This window comes from Grus americana, chromosome 10 (genome assembly GCF_028858705.1).
Source record: "Grus americana isolate bGruAme1 chromosome 10, bGruAme1.mat, whole genome shotgun sequence".
Lineage (NCBI taxonomy): Eukaryota > Metazoa > Chordata > Aves > Gruiformes > Gruidae > Grus > Grus americana.
In genome coordinates, this window is record NC_072861.1 from 19,947,590 (window position 1) to 19,964,805 (window position 17,216).

At 44.4% G+C, this 17,216-nt stretch overlaps 1 long non-coding RNA gene across 1 annotated transcript; it reads left to right on the top strand.

Moving 5' to 3' along the window:
* Positions 1 to 44: 44 nt before the first annotated feature.
* Positions 45 to 12,889, top strand: LOC129210828 (uncharacterized). The gene is made up of 2 exons (XR_008578646.1): positions 45 to 123; positions 10,255 to 12,889. It is a non-coding gene; the product is annotated as an uncharacterized LOC129210828 (long non-coding RNA).
* The last annotated feature ends 4,327 nt before the right edge of the window (positions 12,890 to 17,216 follow it).

The following is a 17,216-nucleotide window of genomic DNA, read 5'->3' on the forward strand; positions in this document are numbered from 1 at the left end:
GGGGAGCCGGGAAGAGGTGTGCGTGTGTGTGCGTGTGTAAGCCGGGGGGGGGGGGGGCGGCGAGGGGACGAGGAAGGCGATCCGGTTTGCTGAAGGTCAAAGCCCAGGAGCTTGTTGCGAAGGGTCTGTAATTCCTCCGGGGAGGGAAGGGGGGGGTGGAAGGGTCTGCTGCTCCTCCCAATTAATTCCCCGCTCGCTTGCAGCAGGGTTTGCAGCGCTCGGCTGCCGCGTCTCGCCCCCTTATCCTCCTCCTCCTCCTCCTCCTCCGCGCTGGCTCCCTTTGCACGACGGCGAGTGAACGCTGGTAAACAAGAGCCTCGGCGTCGCTCCGCCGCCGCCGCGCCTGCCGCCGCTGCTTCCCTCTGCGGCCGCACGGGGACGGGGCTCGCGCCCTCCCTCCCTCTCCCTCTCCCGCGCGCGCACGCGCCCTCTCTCGCACAGAGGCGCGCGCTCACACTCCCCCCCCCCCCCCTTCCCTTCCCTTCCCTCGCGGGCTCCCCTCGCCCAGGCGGCGGCGGCGGCGGCGGCAGCGGCGCGCGCGGAGGCGGCGGCGGCGGCGGGGCGCGAGCGGGCACGAGGCAAAAGCCGGAGCGGCGGCGCGCGGAGCGGCTGCACCCCGGGCTGCTGCGGGGACGGGGCTGTGCGGGCCCGGGGGAGCCTCGCCGCTCCTGCTCCGGCCTCTGTCCCGGCCTCTGCTCTGGGGTCTGCTCCGGCGTCTGCGCTAACGGGGAAAGGGGAAAAGGAGGCGGCGATGTGAGCCCTGATGGCTGCAGCGAGCATCTTGTGGGGAGCAGAAAGAAAACACGGCGGGAGAGCCAACGAGCGACCCCCTGCTAGTGGAAACACCTCTGTGTTCTTCAGTAATGGGAAAAAAAAAAAAAACAAACCATATAAAAAGGCAGGGACCGAGTTAGGTGGAAAGAGAACCACGTAGCTTGATTCTCACATGGTCTGTTTGTTTATTTACTGCATTAAATTGCAGTTGTTCCTCTGGGTTGAACACAGGAGAGCGCAGCCAAAGGGCCCAGCCTGGAGCGCACTGCTCTTCGGGATGCAGTCTAGGCAGGAGCGAGGGAAGGGAACGCCAAGGCTCCGCTCACCTGAGGGAAAAACCAACGGCGGAACATGTCCCCTTCCACGCTCAGGGTCTTCAGTGAATACTCCAACATTGTCTGTTCCATGCGCGTTTCTCCACTGCTCGCTAGTCTACAGTGACACTGTACGCCCAGGCCCCAAATGGGGAGAGACGGGATTAGTCGAAGCAGAAAAGGTTTGGGCTTTTTGGAATCAGAAAACGTGGGCCGTGTTCCCACTGTTTCCCCGAAGCTCGTAGTAGCCATGCTGCACGGCATATGGATGTCCTGAGTAATCACGGATTTGTTGCAATACTTTGGCATGGGGAGATATCAAAATGACGCTGAAGTATAAGAAAGCAGACATCTGTGAGCAGTAGCTATATTCTAGGGGGATTTTTTTAAAAAGCTACATTAAGAAATATGCAAATGTCACATTATTAGTGCAAATGTCAAAATTAAGTTTTCACATTTAAACCTAAATACTTCTTGAACATCTTGTATTACAATAGCCTTCAGTTATGTTACTACATCATTTTCCACAACCTTAGACATGTTTTTCTTCTTGTAGTTTCTCCATCCATTTTTATACCACTTACCTTGTCAGCATGGTCTGGTATTGTTGTCTTAGTTACACATATGCTCTTGTACCCCTTGGGAAAGATGAAAAGGCTTTATTCTGCGCCGCAGAAGTTGGGGGGGGAAATCATCGCTGAGTACAACAGTTGCCACACGTGCACACGTGTCCAGGACTGTGTCAATAATTCAGTAATAATAAGTCAAAGCAGGGGTGCACGTCCGTCTGGGAGGTAGCACAACCCTCTCGAGTTTCAGCACAGGAGAATCGGGCTTTTATGTGTTGAAACTGCCCTGGACTGCCACGCGTGTGTCTGCCCTAGACTTTAGCAACTGCACGCAGGCTTTCAAGGCTTTGGTTAAACCAGAGCAGAAACATCTTCGCGTCCAGTAAAGTTTTACTATTGCTCTGTACAGCTGTGCCTACTACTAGTGCCGGATACGGAGCGGAACAAGTGTCCTTTCTGTGCCTGTTATGGCATTGACGCAGCATAAATTGTAATGTGTTATTTACAAATTAATGTATTGTTGTGTAAAGACAGAGCTGACGTGGGAACTGGGTGTCTATAATTTATCATTCTGCTGTCATAAAGAACTTTTATTATTGTAAAATAGCCTTTCTTTCATTACTTTGACGAATAGGGTAAGTCATGGACAAGCACGTTGTACCAGATGCCGTACAAGCAGAAAAGAAGAAGATGTGCTGTGCCCCCAAAGAGCTTACAGTCTCATAAACACAGTCCTATAGGTGTCGTAACACAGTTTGTTTCTGGAATCTGTTGGATTCTTTTAAAAGGAAAAAAAAAAAAGATAATAACAGCACAGTGTTGAACTGGAGGCGTTCACGGTGCTCTCCATCCTCTCAAGCTGCCGATGTGAAATTTATAATTTGGAATTACTTGGCTGGATTCTGTCAGGACGTCTTTACCTGTTATGTTATGGAGGCACCTGAGAAGAAGCCCTTTTTCTGTGAACGCTGAGATGCCCGTAGCTCCGTACTCTTAAGAGGTTAAGAGGAGAGCTATGCCCAGGGTTCAGCTTTCCTGACCCTTTCACGTGTTCGGCAGCTTCCAGTGCCAGCCATGCACATACACACGCTCGGCTTCAGTGCACACTTTTAATCAGATTCAGCTCCTGTATGTTGGCATCTTTCTCCAAGAGTGGTCCTGTTCTTTTCAGTGGAAATATTTAACTCGGGATTTTTCAGCGTGTACAACGACAGCGTGATCATATCTTTGACTATGAAAACCTCAAGTAAACCTGTACTACATGCACCATGTGCAAAATTAGAGAGTTATAATTTGGGAAAATTAAAGTTAATTTTCATGGTAATGTGCAAAGATGCTTCATGATGAAATCTATTTCCTTGTCAATGCTGTGTGCCTCTGCTGTTATCTATAGACCGGCGCAAAGGAGGTTGATAGGAATGGTGAGAAGTTTTTATTTACCGGGAACCCAGATCTGGCATCCTATTCCAGGCTGAACAATACTTCAGATCGTAAAAGCAGCTTGAACAGCTTAAGCCTTTATTTGGATCGAGAAGTGATTAAAAATGTTTTGTTGGAACTTCATCACAAGACAACAAAACTGGATAGAAAAATAGCCCGTCCCAAAGGGAAATGTTTTAGCCAATGGATTAAAATGCAAAATTCCTGTAGATCCCAAATTGTGGCCCTTTGCAGACTTTGCTGAGATTTAGTGAAACCATTCCTCCATTTTTCCTAACCTGTCGTTCTCCCAACCTAGACCTCAGTTCCCTTCTTCTGCCTGCTGCATCTTGCCCAACGGCTCAGCTATAAACTGTAGCCATCACTGTTCTTTTGTTATTGCCCAGCAATTCACTGGGGTCCCCGTCCTTGGCAATGTCTCCTACGTAAGGCCACTAGCAATAAATAAAACATTTTTAAAATAAGGTATACACTGTTCAATGCATATTGTGCGTATAGATTTGTGCTAAGTTTTCCCCTCCTTTCTTTTTGCACATAAAGTCTAAACTATGATTTTCATTAGCGTAAGAAATCATTTTGTCGTGACTCGATCTTCCCTGACGGTGGTAGAAAATTACTTTTTTCTCTGTCCCGTTGGTTCTACAATCATTCCTCCTCTCCGTTTGCGCTGGGCTTCATGCCTCCCCTTTTTCCACTGCTGGTTTATGGTCCTTGAGATAGACAGATGGACAGAAAGAAACACATGAATACACACACACACACATTTTACCCTCTAGAGTGTGATGCCGAATGCCACCAGCATACCCGCGTCCTGTTTAAAATGCCGCTTAAGTGGAAAATTCAGGAAGTGTGGCAGTAGGGATGAAACAACGCGGTTAAAACAGCCACTGACCCCGGTCTCTCAAAACATATATCTGCCCAAGGCAAATATCCTAATACTCAGCCATATTTTAATTTTAACAGCAGCCTTACCACTGCTTTCTGGGGCCATGACTGGGGAGAAAGAGGCCTCACTATTTTCCCTGCCTCAGTGCTCGTACTCCGCATAGGCTTGACTAGACTTTATTTTGGCTTCCGCAATGCTTTCAGGGCAGACTGACCTCTTTACCAGACGCTAGCTTGTCATAACCTTTAAGCATCTGAACATTTTGTATTACCGGCATAAGGGAGTAGTTGAAATTTATTCTCCTGCCTTCTCCAACTGTGTCAGCTCCCCGGGACGAAGGTCAGCCGTGGCGGAGCATTGTCCACGTGCCTGTGTCTGCTTGAGGTGCTGCTGCTTCGAAGGTCTCTGCAGCTCCTTGCACGGCCTTTGCCACGTTCGCAGCGGCAGAGAGCACCCACCGCGGCCACCTTCCCTTCTCCGGGGGCTCCTAACGTTGCCAGCTCACCTTGTTCAGGCTCCGGTTTTGGTGTAAGTGGGGGTAGGTAAAGTGTGCTGGGTAGGAACTATGGGCGAGTGATACATCTTTTACACAGTTTGGGTGAGTGTGACTTGTACACCTCAAGGACACGTACAAATCCTTGGACACCACTCCTTTTCCCCCAAAAGCTCCACTTATAAACCGTGTCTTACAGGCTCGTAACAAGCCCTTCAATATTAGGCAAAATGCAAGTTGCCCATTTTTACCACGTTTGCCGCTTTTTGCTCTGCTGTGAGTTGCATCACGTACCAATGACCTTCACAAGCTCCCGACTGCAGGAAAATGCTCGGTCTCCTCTTGGCGAGGGGACAGGAGCACAGCACACACTCGGATGGACGCTGGGTGGGCAGGTTGCCATTAACCCCTCTGCAGCGGTCGAGGTGGCCGTAGAGCCTCTCCATCCACCGGCCGTCTTTTCTTTCCCAGACCTGCGGCGTTGGGCAGGATTTGGGTAGAAGTAACCAGCTCGCCATAACAGCGGGAGGGCCAAGCAGAATCCCTGCAGCTGCAGGAGACCAACCTCTTAAGACAAATGGAAGGGGGAGAAAAAACCCAAAACATGTACGTGTTTGATGCGTGCAAGACTTAAATACCAGAATACTAATCAGATAGACCCTAATGAAGTACACTTGTTTGGCTCTGAGTAATTTCTAATTCTCCTGGCCCTAATACTACTGCAAACAGTGGCTGAAGACTGGTCCCTTCTGGAGCAACTCAAAAGCAGAAGGGAAGGAAGGGTATTGTTTATTACTTCTTTTCCATCCGTGTCCCCCCTTCAAACAAAGAAGTATGCAGTTACATGAACGATTTAGGGGCAGCAGCTGAGCAGGAATAACTATAAAATTCATGTTTTAATAACAACAACAATAATAAGCACACAACAGCATTTATAACCCTAGTTACAGGCCTGAGATATCATATCCATAGCAACTGCAGCGAGTGGTGAATGCCATATATTTAGAGTTCCCGTGCACCTGCCTAAAATAGCCACCGATAAATTATGCTGATGTTTGTGCCTTTTTGACAGCATTTTAAAAGGCTGTCGATGCACTCCGCAATCACGCCGAGCCTTCGCGGCGCGGCACGGCAACGGCAATTTCGCTTCCCTACCAAACCTCCGCGTTCTCGTGTCTGTCTCCCCTTTCGTGTTTCTGAATGTGACAAATTAGTCAAAAAAAAAGACACCTCGAAGGTGAGCGTGGCGGCGCGAGCGAGCGATAGGTGCAGGGGAACAGCTGCCGCTTGCTTCCAGCGTCTGTCGGCTTCCCCGCTCCGGCACCGCGGCTGTCAAAACGTGCCTACCGTTAATGTATTGAATTAATAAACTGTTGCAAGTAATTAGGGCTCTATCCTGCTCCTGTTGCAGGCGGTGGCAATGTGATCGCGCTGTATATTAATGGCGTGTGCGTAAATAGTTTACAAAGAGTTAATGAGTGACTGAGAGGTGTTTGAATACACGGCTAGTCGGTTGTGGAGATTGTTGCAGAGTCCAACAGGTCAATCGCGTGCTTGTAACCGTGGCTTATAAGCATCTACCAGGCCATCTGTTGATGTGCTTATTACATTTTATAACACAAACTCCTGATGCCTGCATCGTGCTTACAACAGCTATTAATCTTGTATTATTAACTCTTTTGAAACAATATATATTTTAACTTTAGTGTGTAATATTATCAGCAAGAATTCCACCAACCTAACTGGGAGAGGGATCAGACTTCTGCCCCATGTAGTGGGCGGAAAGGATCCGTCCCTACTATATTACGTGATTTTTGCATTGAGCACTTTGGATTTTTGCCTCTTAAACTTTGGAAGTACGTGAACCCTGTTGAACATAAACCGAGCCCACCCGGCGACGTGATGCCGACCCTCAGCAGCGAGAGGAACGTGCTCTAATCATATCGATACCTGGGAAAAACTTCCTGCATTTTCCAAGTGAATAGTAACATCCATCCCCAGATCTTAAAATGTGTTTATAGGCAATTAAATGTCACCGTTTGTTCGTAAGGAGGATAATTATTGCTACAGGGAAGAAACACAGGTGCAGATTGACTCTAGTGACTTTAAGCTCATCCCTTTTATCTGCAGGAGAATTGAAAGGACCGTGAATGCTTCTAGGGTTTTTTTTGTTTGTTTGTTTTTAAACCTCGGGTATACAATCATTTATTTAAAATAGATTTCAAAATGAACTTCTCATTTCTGTGTATATTTGCAGTTGAGTCCAGGTGGAGCTGGATATATGAAAATTAAGATTATTTGTTCTAGTTCAGCAGAACATAAAAATGGAACCCAAAATAAAGTCAGTAGTGGGTTATTATGGACTGCAACTGTTCATTTCTATCAAGTCTTTGATAGACTTCTATATGGAATTAAAAGACCTAAACCTTACATGTGCACAATTCAAACAAAATACATATTTTTAAGTTTTCATTTATTCAGATTTCCATCATTTCTATGACACGCTAGAATCAAAACTTCTTCAAGCCTAATGAAATCCAAACTATCTTACATTTGCAAGAAGAAAGAAAAATGTTTATTCAAGAAGATTATGGAAAAGCACAGCCTTAAACTAATAAATTGGATCTCCAGCATAAAGAGCAAAAACATTTTCCAAAAATTGTTGAAGAAAAAAAAAAAACGCAACTCCTTCTTGGTTGAAATAGGATTTTTGAGTTCCTATAAAAGCCAGGATTGGGCCAGGTGTTTTTTCAAAGAGATCAAATTATCGTCAGATTTTAGGGTAAATTAACGTACAGCTATGAATGGCTGCATATACATTTAAATGATATTGAAAATGCTTTAAAGCAGTTGGAACATATTTCCAGGTGGTTTGGGAATGTGTAAATATTAGCACATTCTGAAGGTTGGTTTTAAAAGGCCCTTCATACTCAATAGGTCTTGACATCAATTTTCCCCTAATTTACTCTGCGTGTGTGCACGTCAGTGTACTGTATGGCCACCGCATATTTGAAAACGGATGACTCGGGTTCAATGGCAGCAGAAGGAATATTGGTCGAAAGATGGAGGACGTGGAAAGAAGGTTGTTAATCATAAGCAGCTTGGGAAAGAAATTTCTAAACAGTCTTTTTCAGGACATGCCAAATACAAGAAATCACAATATTCTTTTGAAAAACGGCTTTCCATCGGCACCTGGGCACTCACTGCCTTTCCCCCACTCCTCTACCCTTGTTCTTTATAAGACGGGTGTTCAGAGCGGGCAAGATGCTCATGCTCTGGAGCGAATACGCCCTTCTCAATACGTTGTTTAGAAAATGACTGCGTTTAAACAAATAAATCAAAGGTATAGAAGGCTCTTGTTTTGTGTATTAACGAAGTGAACGTGAACCAGAAATACCAACTTCAAATATTTTCAAACTTTAGGTCAAATCAGAATACAGGATATGGATATAATGATGGTTTTGTTTAGAATTTAAAAAGAATTAAAATGGTCTCCTCTCTCTTTTTTCTTTTCTTTTTTTAATGTGGGGGCTCCAAGATTTATTTCTTGGTTTGCGGTCTTAATTTTCTCTTTCTGTACTTCCACTACCTACAAACAACTCGCCAAGAATACATGTGCTATGTGAGGAGACTGGTTCCATAATAAAGTACTTTAAAAAACTGGACTTTGAATCTCAGTTGCTTAAATCCCAGTTACCAGCCAATTATACCCCAACAGAGACAAACTGTCTCCTTTACATAATGCTTTTGTTAACTCCTCTGTATTCAATGCCACGTGGATGCATTCAGGCTACTGCTTTTTTCTGGATGGGCTCCTCCAGCCCTGTCTGCACTTTTATTCTGCCCCTGGAGACAGTCACAGCTAAAATTCGGTCCAATTTGGGAAGATGTAGCATAGCAGCTGTTGAGATCAGCCATGAAATACCTCGTATACATGTAGTATACCTTCCTGAGTGGCTTCAGACCACTATTCCTGCAAGTGAACAAATATCTGGGATAATTAAGATAGTTATCCACATAATTTGGACAAACTACTCAAAGCATTTCCCCTAGTATCTCTCCCAGCCACACACATTCCCCATTTTCTTCTCTCAGAGCATTTCTGAAACCAGTATTCATGCAAATGAACTGGGGGAACACTGAGAATTTGTCCTTGAGTATCGTGTGAGCTTCTGGATTTGTTTTGTGCGAGCGAGATGTCATTTGCCTGGAAGTTCCCATAGTGAATTTATTGGTCTTCTGACGTTCCTGGCGCCAGGTCTGCATTCCCATAAAAGAAGCCAGAAGAAACTTTGGAAACAGAACCTTTATAGTATCCACATATTGGGCCATATTCAACTCCAAAGTCAGCAGGTGCAACTCCCATTGATTTCAGTGGGAATTCTGTCCGCTTACGCTGGAGCTGAACTTGGTCCATAGTATCTGGGCATCTTTCCCAAAAACACTCTTCACTGAATGCAGGGAATGAACCAATGCTTAGTACACTTCTCTGCTGTCTCTAGGAAAGGAATCGGTCTGCCTTTTCAAGAGGTTGTGGGGGAAAAAAATACCTGCTAGTCTTGCAAAGCTGCTTTTGCCGTTGTACCCCAGTGTGAATATCTGAAATGTTCTCGTGAGCTCACGCTTCCCCTTGTTTAAAGATCGTCTGTCCAAGATCACCTTTTTTTTTTTTTTTAAGCGTAAAAAGGAAGAATTCATTTAGTCTCCCTTTTTTCATGGCACAGTGTTTGTTATGCAATGATTTTTAAACCACTGAAAAAACCTTCTAATGCTAATAATTTAAGAAAGAAACTCTGTTGAAAAGGAACGTGATTTTTTTTTCTCTGAAGAAATGCTCTTTCTGCTAAGTCATCTTACAGAGAAAAATGCCCAGTTGCATTAGATAATATTTTACTTAAATCCCTCTGACGGGAAGGAAAACTCTCCGGTACATTTTTAAGACCCTCACTCTTTAGGATGTGTCGTTGAAACTGAACATATGCTTAAGTGCATTCTTAAATAAGACGCTTTTGAATTAGGTCTTACATAACTGTATCTTCATACCAGAAGATTTGCATTTTGTAGTATTTGCTACAGTAAGTGTAGATAGATTAAAATAGTATTATAATCTCCAGGCAAAATTATGTGTGGGTTAAGGCATGAGATTCCCATTCGTCAGCAAAATCTGGTGAGAGCAGATTTTTCAGGGGGACGTCCATCATCGTAGAGGCAGGATCTTATCAGAGAAGGCCGTTCTCACAAGACTTTGGCATAGATTAGTTTACGTAAATTCAAGATGAACTGCTGAGATAGGAGGATGTCTGGCTACTTTCTCCACCTTCTTGATCCAGATAAAAATAACTGAGATAAGGCCACGTTGTTACCTGCCCATGCTCTCGAAATGTTCCTCCAAATCATTCCGTCGTACCACATTCGCCGTCAAATATAGCTTTGAAAAAATCCTCTCGTAGGCTTCTAGTTGGCATAAATCTGCTCGTGTATGTTTATGAAATGTAATTTTCACTTTCCAACAGACAAAATTGCAGGAATTTTCCTGAGGAGGCAGCAGGGGCAGCTCCATCCAAGAGAGCCATCCTGGTGAGAAAGCAAGCTGCACAGCAGGAGCGCCAGGGAGATTCGAGCTATTTTCTCCCTTCCTTCCTTTCTAGGTGGTTGCTTTTCCTTTGCTCCACCCCAAATACCCATAGTAGCTGCTATTACTCAAAAATCAAAAGAAAAATGTGCCATAATTGTGGGATCTTTTAAATTGCTTTTAATCCAGATTATTGTCTTTTATAGGTGGACTCCTCAGAGCAGATTTCTGGGGTGACCTATTAGCTGTACAGTCTCAAGGATCAAGAACAAGTGCGTAGAAGATGCACCTCTGTCTGGTGCGTTGAGGGGAAACCACAGCAGAGGACTGATTGCGTTGAGCAGGAGAGAGGATTTCTACAAAGCGCCTTCCTACGAGGTGCCATCTGGCAGGACTGTGTCATTCAGCAGTGCCACTCAGCGCGTCGTGCACCTTAAATATACCATTTCACTGATAAAAATATATTAGAGAGCTATCAACTCCTTAGACAAAGCCAGAAGAACCATGAACATAATGCCCAGGAAAAAAAAAAAAGTCATAAATTTTCTGAGTCCATAAAGAAGCCTTTTTCTCCTCAAACTTTTTATGCTGGTGGTCCTAAACACCATTCTGCATCAGCTCAAGCCAAAGCTGTTCCTCACTAGAGCTATTTGTGCAGAGCCTGCTGTGGGGAGAAAAGTATGTTATCAATCATCTTCTGATTTTACCAGGTCTGTAAACCTCAAGAGGAGGCTTTTAAGAGTACCAGCTTTCTGGAGGGTGTCGTTGCTCCTGAAGAGCAGAAAGAGTGGACTGTATAGTCACTTTTTTTCCTGGATCCCATGCATTAATCCTGGCTTTTAAACATTGAAGCCTCCTGGCTTCCCCACGTGCCCGTGTCCCCACGGAGCACAGTATGAACCACTCCGGCTGTGGTAACGATACAGTAGTTTTATCACATGCACTGTAATATTGTCCCTTGTAAAGCGTAACGCTCTTGAGTAGGCATAGTAAACTGAAGACAATCAAGATCTTAAAGGGTAATATGTTTTTATGTGTTTAGTAGCTTATGGTGCTATATAACTCCAGAGCCCAAATGCAGCAGCGGCCTCTCCAAATCACGCTATTAATATCGTATAATGAGCAGTGCTGCTACTCTTGAATTCTGGCACACCAGAGGGTGATTTCCAGCACTTCCAGTCCCCAGTAAAAATGTTATCCTCTCTACTGTGTCTGTGCTTGGCTTATGCTGGGCAATGCTGCTCGGGATTGCAGTGGTGCCATCGTGGTCGAAGGAGAGTTTTCCACACTAACGCTGGTATAGCCAAAGCTTTTTGCTGCCTAGGGATTACCTAAATTGCAGTAGAAGAGAAGTTTTCAACTGCAGAAAAATTTTTGTTTGCTCATGGGACTTTTTCCTCTAAGAGCTGGCTCTTCTCTCCACCTCAGCCCTAAGTCAGGACACGAAGCATCTCCAGCGTTGCACGGTGTGACCTGACACGTCCCCGCAGTGTGAGCGGCACTTCGGGCATTGTACCCAAACCTCAGACAGAATCAGTGTTTTTGACAACTTCTTTCCCTCTCTCCCAATGAGAAAGAGCTTCTGGAAGTCAGCTTGTCCATGTTGACGCAGGGGATAATCAAGACTTGATCTATATTGCAGTGCAGCCAGCAGCCCTCTCCCCACAGAACGTAGATGTGGATGATGCTCATCTCAGCTCTGGCATTCTGCAGCCTCTGGATTTTTGTGAGGATCCAGAGAGCAGAACATGTCTCCATCTTCCCATCTGCTGAGAATAGGTGGAAATTAAAGTTAAAGGCCAAAGGCAAGGCAGTTTTTGCTTTCCTTTGTCTGTAGGAGTCACAGGAGCCTCGTGCCCAGAGCAGCCCCTTGGTGCTACACAAGCCTTAGGAGCTGATCATGGTTTTCTGTGCCCTGAAATTTTTTCTAGGATTTCATGTGAAGAGAAGGACTCACCAAAAAAACCCCAAACAAACAAAAAACCCCAACAGCACCAACCAAGAAACACCCAAACCCAAACAACCCCCCAAAAAAACCCTGCTGGAGAAGGTTTCCAAGATCACTATTGGAGGGCAGGACCAAGCTCAGCTGGAGGACAGGACCAAGCTCAGCTTAAATTACTCGTGCAGTTTTATAGGACACTACCATACTTATGAAAAGTGGAGTTAAAATGACTCTTTTTTGGAAGGATGGCTGAGCAAGAAGCAGGATTGTGACCGCAACGCATCCCTTATTTGCCCTCAGCAAGAGGTGGGTGAACGGCAGTAGAAAACGGCAGTAGCAGCGTTTGTACAATGCATTGCCACTTCAGAAAATTTGGGTTCTGTAATAAACTGTCACATATGCAAGGCTAACACAAATTAAGTCTGTGATACACCAGATGTCATCACGTTTTCAAATGGGGAGCATCTTGCTCAGAAAATCTCTTTCATTTTGGGTTTCCAATGCCTTAAAACAGCTCTCCTACAGCAAACACGTCCCAGCACCTGGGCGACGGGCACAGGACAGAATGGAATAGTAAAGAACAGCTCTTTCCCCACCATTAGTGGTATTTTGCTCCTTCCCACAGTAATTGCAATTCAGATAATATTAATGTTCCCATTCTTATGTTAAAATTAATAGTAGACTGCTGGTATTTCAGCTCGACATTAATTGTATAATATTCATACGACAAATGCTGTTAGTTTTAGAAATCTTCCAGATAAACTTATATAAATTTGTCACCACAAACCCATGAAAAAAATCTTTCATGCATATTGATTAGGGCTTTTCTATAGTAACGCCAGAATCCTGAATAGTCCAACGGTAGCTGCCTGCTTCTAAATAAAAAGGAGAATATTCAGCTGTATCACTCCGTTCTTTCAGTCTTTTTTTCTTTTCATTTTAAGCCTGTCTTTTCTCACCAGTAGGTAACGCTGAAAAAGTTACCTTCATACCAAGACTTACTTCCACAGCACATGTAGTATAACAGGTTAACATTTTTACAGTTATTATCTAAATATTTGAATTTGAGTGATTAGAAAGGGAGAAGAAAATACATACGGGTCTTGAGTAGAGATTTGGCGAGTGGCTGGCATACACTTTCCAGTCGCAGGGGTCTGTGATAAGAGCTCTTGAGGTGATTTCAGCCACAGGAAACTCGATGAGCCCAGGTCTCCTCTGATGAAACCTTATGGGTAGCAGCATAACAGCAGTTTTCCCGGAGCTACAGACCCCACACGTGAAGGGAAACAAAATAATTGCAGAAATACATCAGAGGAAAAGGTGCTGCTTAACGTCCCGCACCAGCCCTGTCCCACCAGTTGTGTCAGAGCCCATCCTTACAGGACCATAGAATATCTCAAACTGGAAGGGACCCATAAGGATCATCAGCTCCCTACTCCTCACAGGACTACTACATCAGCATTACCTAAAAGTAAATCCTTGTTGACCTGTGTCTTCTCTGGGCCCCCACCTGCTGTTCATATTTACTAGGAACCAAGAACTGTCACCTTGGATGTCATCTGTACTTCTCATATTTTGGTCCTAGAGAGAAATACCAACTGCTTCTTTCCTTTACCACATACACACCAGTGCACTCTTATTTCCCCAGCTCGTTCCTCTAGCTGGGTTTTCTCCACATCATCCACACCTGCATGTTATCTTCATAAACCCCCTCCTGTGTTGCAAATAAGAGGAGATCCCCAGCTGGCAGAAACTATCAGACATGCATTGAAGTCACCTGTCTGATAGTCTTCCTGGATATTCTATTGTAAAAACTTAATAGCACGTTTTATTGTTATGCTATTTGCATTAGAGTTACAAGCCAGATGTTAGGATCGTTATTCTGTTGTTCCTTGAAGATTGTACCAACTATTCTTTTCTTCCAGTCCTCCACTCTCTCCTCAGCTCCTCCATGACTTACCCAAACAAGTGTATGAAGGGTCAACTTATTTTCAAGGCGAGCACGCAGTTTTAATTCAACTCTCTTCTCCTGTAAAAGGATGCACCAGCCTGACTATGAAGTGCAAACCAGTTCGGTAGAAAACACACTTTAAAAAGCTTTTTTTTAAAAAAAAAAAAAAGTGGAAAGGTGAAATTACTTATTTTTGTAACTGAAATGTTGAATATTCAGGCAAATAAGTACTTAGCAGTGTACAGAATCCCCAGAAACTCGTAGACCTCAACTCTTTACTCATGACTGTTAGAAAATGACTTTCACAAATGCTCTGCAGTGCTTTGTGAAACCTGAGTTTCCCCATTTCCCTTCATTGTATTCCTTTGTGCAATCCAGATTTGTAAATCATTCCAGGAAACTTTTTATTAACTCACAAGAGCCCTCCAAGACAATATCCTGTAATTTCCACTGGTCTGAGTCAGACCTAGTCATATCAGCTGAGAAATATCCATGACCTTTTTGTGTCATTTCTCTTCTGGTGATCACAGAAGACAAAAGTAACTTCTGGATAAAGTTCTGCTTCACTATTTTGAAGGGGAAGGTTTTGCCTATTCTTGCAGCCCAGCTGAGTTCACACTGAATAATTCCATTATGCCTCTGTAAATTCCCCTTACAGCTTAAAAAGCACCAAGTATTTTTTTCTTTCATTGATTACAGCTGAGTAGTCTAACACAGCTGCATTTCAATGGAAGTGAAGTGATTCCCTTATATTGTAGCTGTTTTGCCAAGAGCATATGGTGTGAGGTGGAGAAAAAGGACAATATTGCAGACGGCCACAGCAGAACCTCATCTATCATATTCTGAACCTCCCATAGCACAATTTTTATGTCTCTCTGTCACTAACCAACTCCTCCTTCCCAGGGTGTGCAGCGACAGGAGCCCTCGCAGTGTCCCCCAAGCAGCTCAGCCATCAGATCTTCTGCTTCATTTCAACCCCAGCTCAGCAAAACCTGTTTCCTCTCCAAGAGCGAGAAACGCCGCTGCATTATGCCTGCAGAGGAAACATTAATGAGGGTGGCTGGGGGAGCCGCTGTTGATTTTGGAAAGGACTGGTGGCACAGGGGTGCGGGGACATCTGTCCCACCAGAGCCACAGGCTATCAGATGAATTTTCGCAGTGAATTTGGCCTGGGCAATGAACTATGGGCTTGAGGGCAGCCCCTCGCAGGGTGGGCTTGTGTGTTCTTTCTGGCAGCCCCTACTGGAGAACATTCACTAATGCATCCGAAACCTTCTGACAAACCCTGCTTCCCAAGAAAGGCAGAAACTCATCCTCTTTTGTTTTCATCCGTTTTCACAGTGTACTTCTGTTGAGCTGACTGACATTTGAATAAGCCCCAGGAGAATCATACCTAGGACGTTTTTACTAAATATTGCCGTTGTAGTAGGAGGGTGCAAACGCAAGGGAGGCATTTGGAAGAGACTTGTAAACAGTTGCCTTGGTACTACCTAATTAGAGTGTTACATTGTCTGGTGGGATCCACTCCCAGGAATGTGCATAGCCTGGATTAACTTTCCCAGAGCCAGGGTGGTAGACTGTAAGCAGTCAAGATCAGGAAATCGTTTGTAAAAGGAGTTGGGTTGCTTTTGAATCTCTTTTCCCAGGGGCTTTCTTACTGTTGAGCAGAAAAGTTGTTTCTCCTGATACTACGTCAGCTGTGCCTGCGTAATGGAGGGGTACAGGTTCTTTAGTAAGAAAAATTGTCATTTATCCTCTGTCCATGGGGTTGCTCATGTGGAAAGCAGCGTGATCCAAGGAATCGTCTCCAGAGGAGGATTTCAAAGTCCTGGGTTTTACTGCTAAGCTTGCTTTTGACCTGTTTGGCAGCCTTGGCCAAGACACTTCTGCTCTTGCTCATACTCTCTAATTTTTTTTCCTGGTCCTGGGGCTCTACAGGTGTACTTACCTGTACAGGAGCCAAGGCACACCGAGGTACAAGCACATGGTAACATGCCTGAGGAGATTTCAGGACCATATCATCTGGGTGCCGTTGGAAGCATCCTTCTCTCAACACTGCCATGAATTCTTCCATAGACCTTGTCTATGGTCAAAATAAGCTTGTGCTTTTCGTCTCTTTTTTCCTGTTCTTTTATTCACCTAATCTATCATGCTTGCTTATGTCAGCACCTGTTATTTCCCCAGATTCTCCTACATATGGCTATGGAAGAGCCATCAGGTGAGTATGTTCTGAGCTGCATCCTTCTTCAGTCCTAGTCAACGGCTTGGTCCTTGAACACAAAAGTCCCGTGCCCACCAGCTATCCTACCAGGGAATGTGGTGGTGCTTCATCCCTGAATACTCTAAGGGAAAAAGGGATCTTGATTTTCTCCTCAGTCAGAATTCCCGGTAGCTTTCTGGAAGGCTTTCCTAGGCGAAGGACTGCTGAGAACTGGTGCTCGAGGCTGGATAGAAGATTTTGTGCATGTAGGAGATCTCCTGCGAAAGGAAAAGAAGTGTTCTCATCCCTCAACAGAGAATCAACAACGCTAGGTGATCTTCCCTGCGCAAAGGATCAGACCCGACTTAGGATGTATGAGAGATCTCATTAACACAGTCTAGCCATTTATTGTACATACTAATTACTTGCTTAATGGTATTGCTATTTGATTATTTAATGGCTGTAGCATCCCTTTTGATCATTCTTTTGTACACGCTTAAGTGTAACAATTTCCAATTAATTAAATGGCTTTGGATTTCATATTACTATTTTAAATAAAAAGAAGAGAGGTTAAAGACAGCTATTTGAATAAATTCTGGGGTTCCTGAGATTTTTTTTAAGTCCGTTTGCTCGGTTACAGAGAAGAAGTATTTCCAGGTTCTGAATTCTGAATGTACGGAGGGAGAAGTGCTGGGAACCAGCTCAGTCCACAAAACCGAGAGCAATGTTTCTATGGGGCTTCTGATAACCATCTTTGTGAAAAATTCTAGATGATGTAATTTCAGCAGTTTTCCCTACCATGAATTTTTTCCCTCTGTAATGGCAGCTGAATTGTTGCTCAATGTATTTCAAGTGATTTAAAAATTCAAAAACGACCCCAAAAAATCAAAATGCAAACTAAATGTCATGCAAACTCGACACCACAGATCTGACTGTGAGCTCATCTGGCGTAATGTCCATTGGAAATTTAATCAATTCCACAATAAATTCTTTTATTAATGAGTAGCTGATTGGACTTTGTTTCTGTGAATCGACATGTGTGAGTCCACCTGCCAGTTTTTGCGGCTTTAAC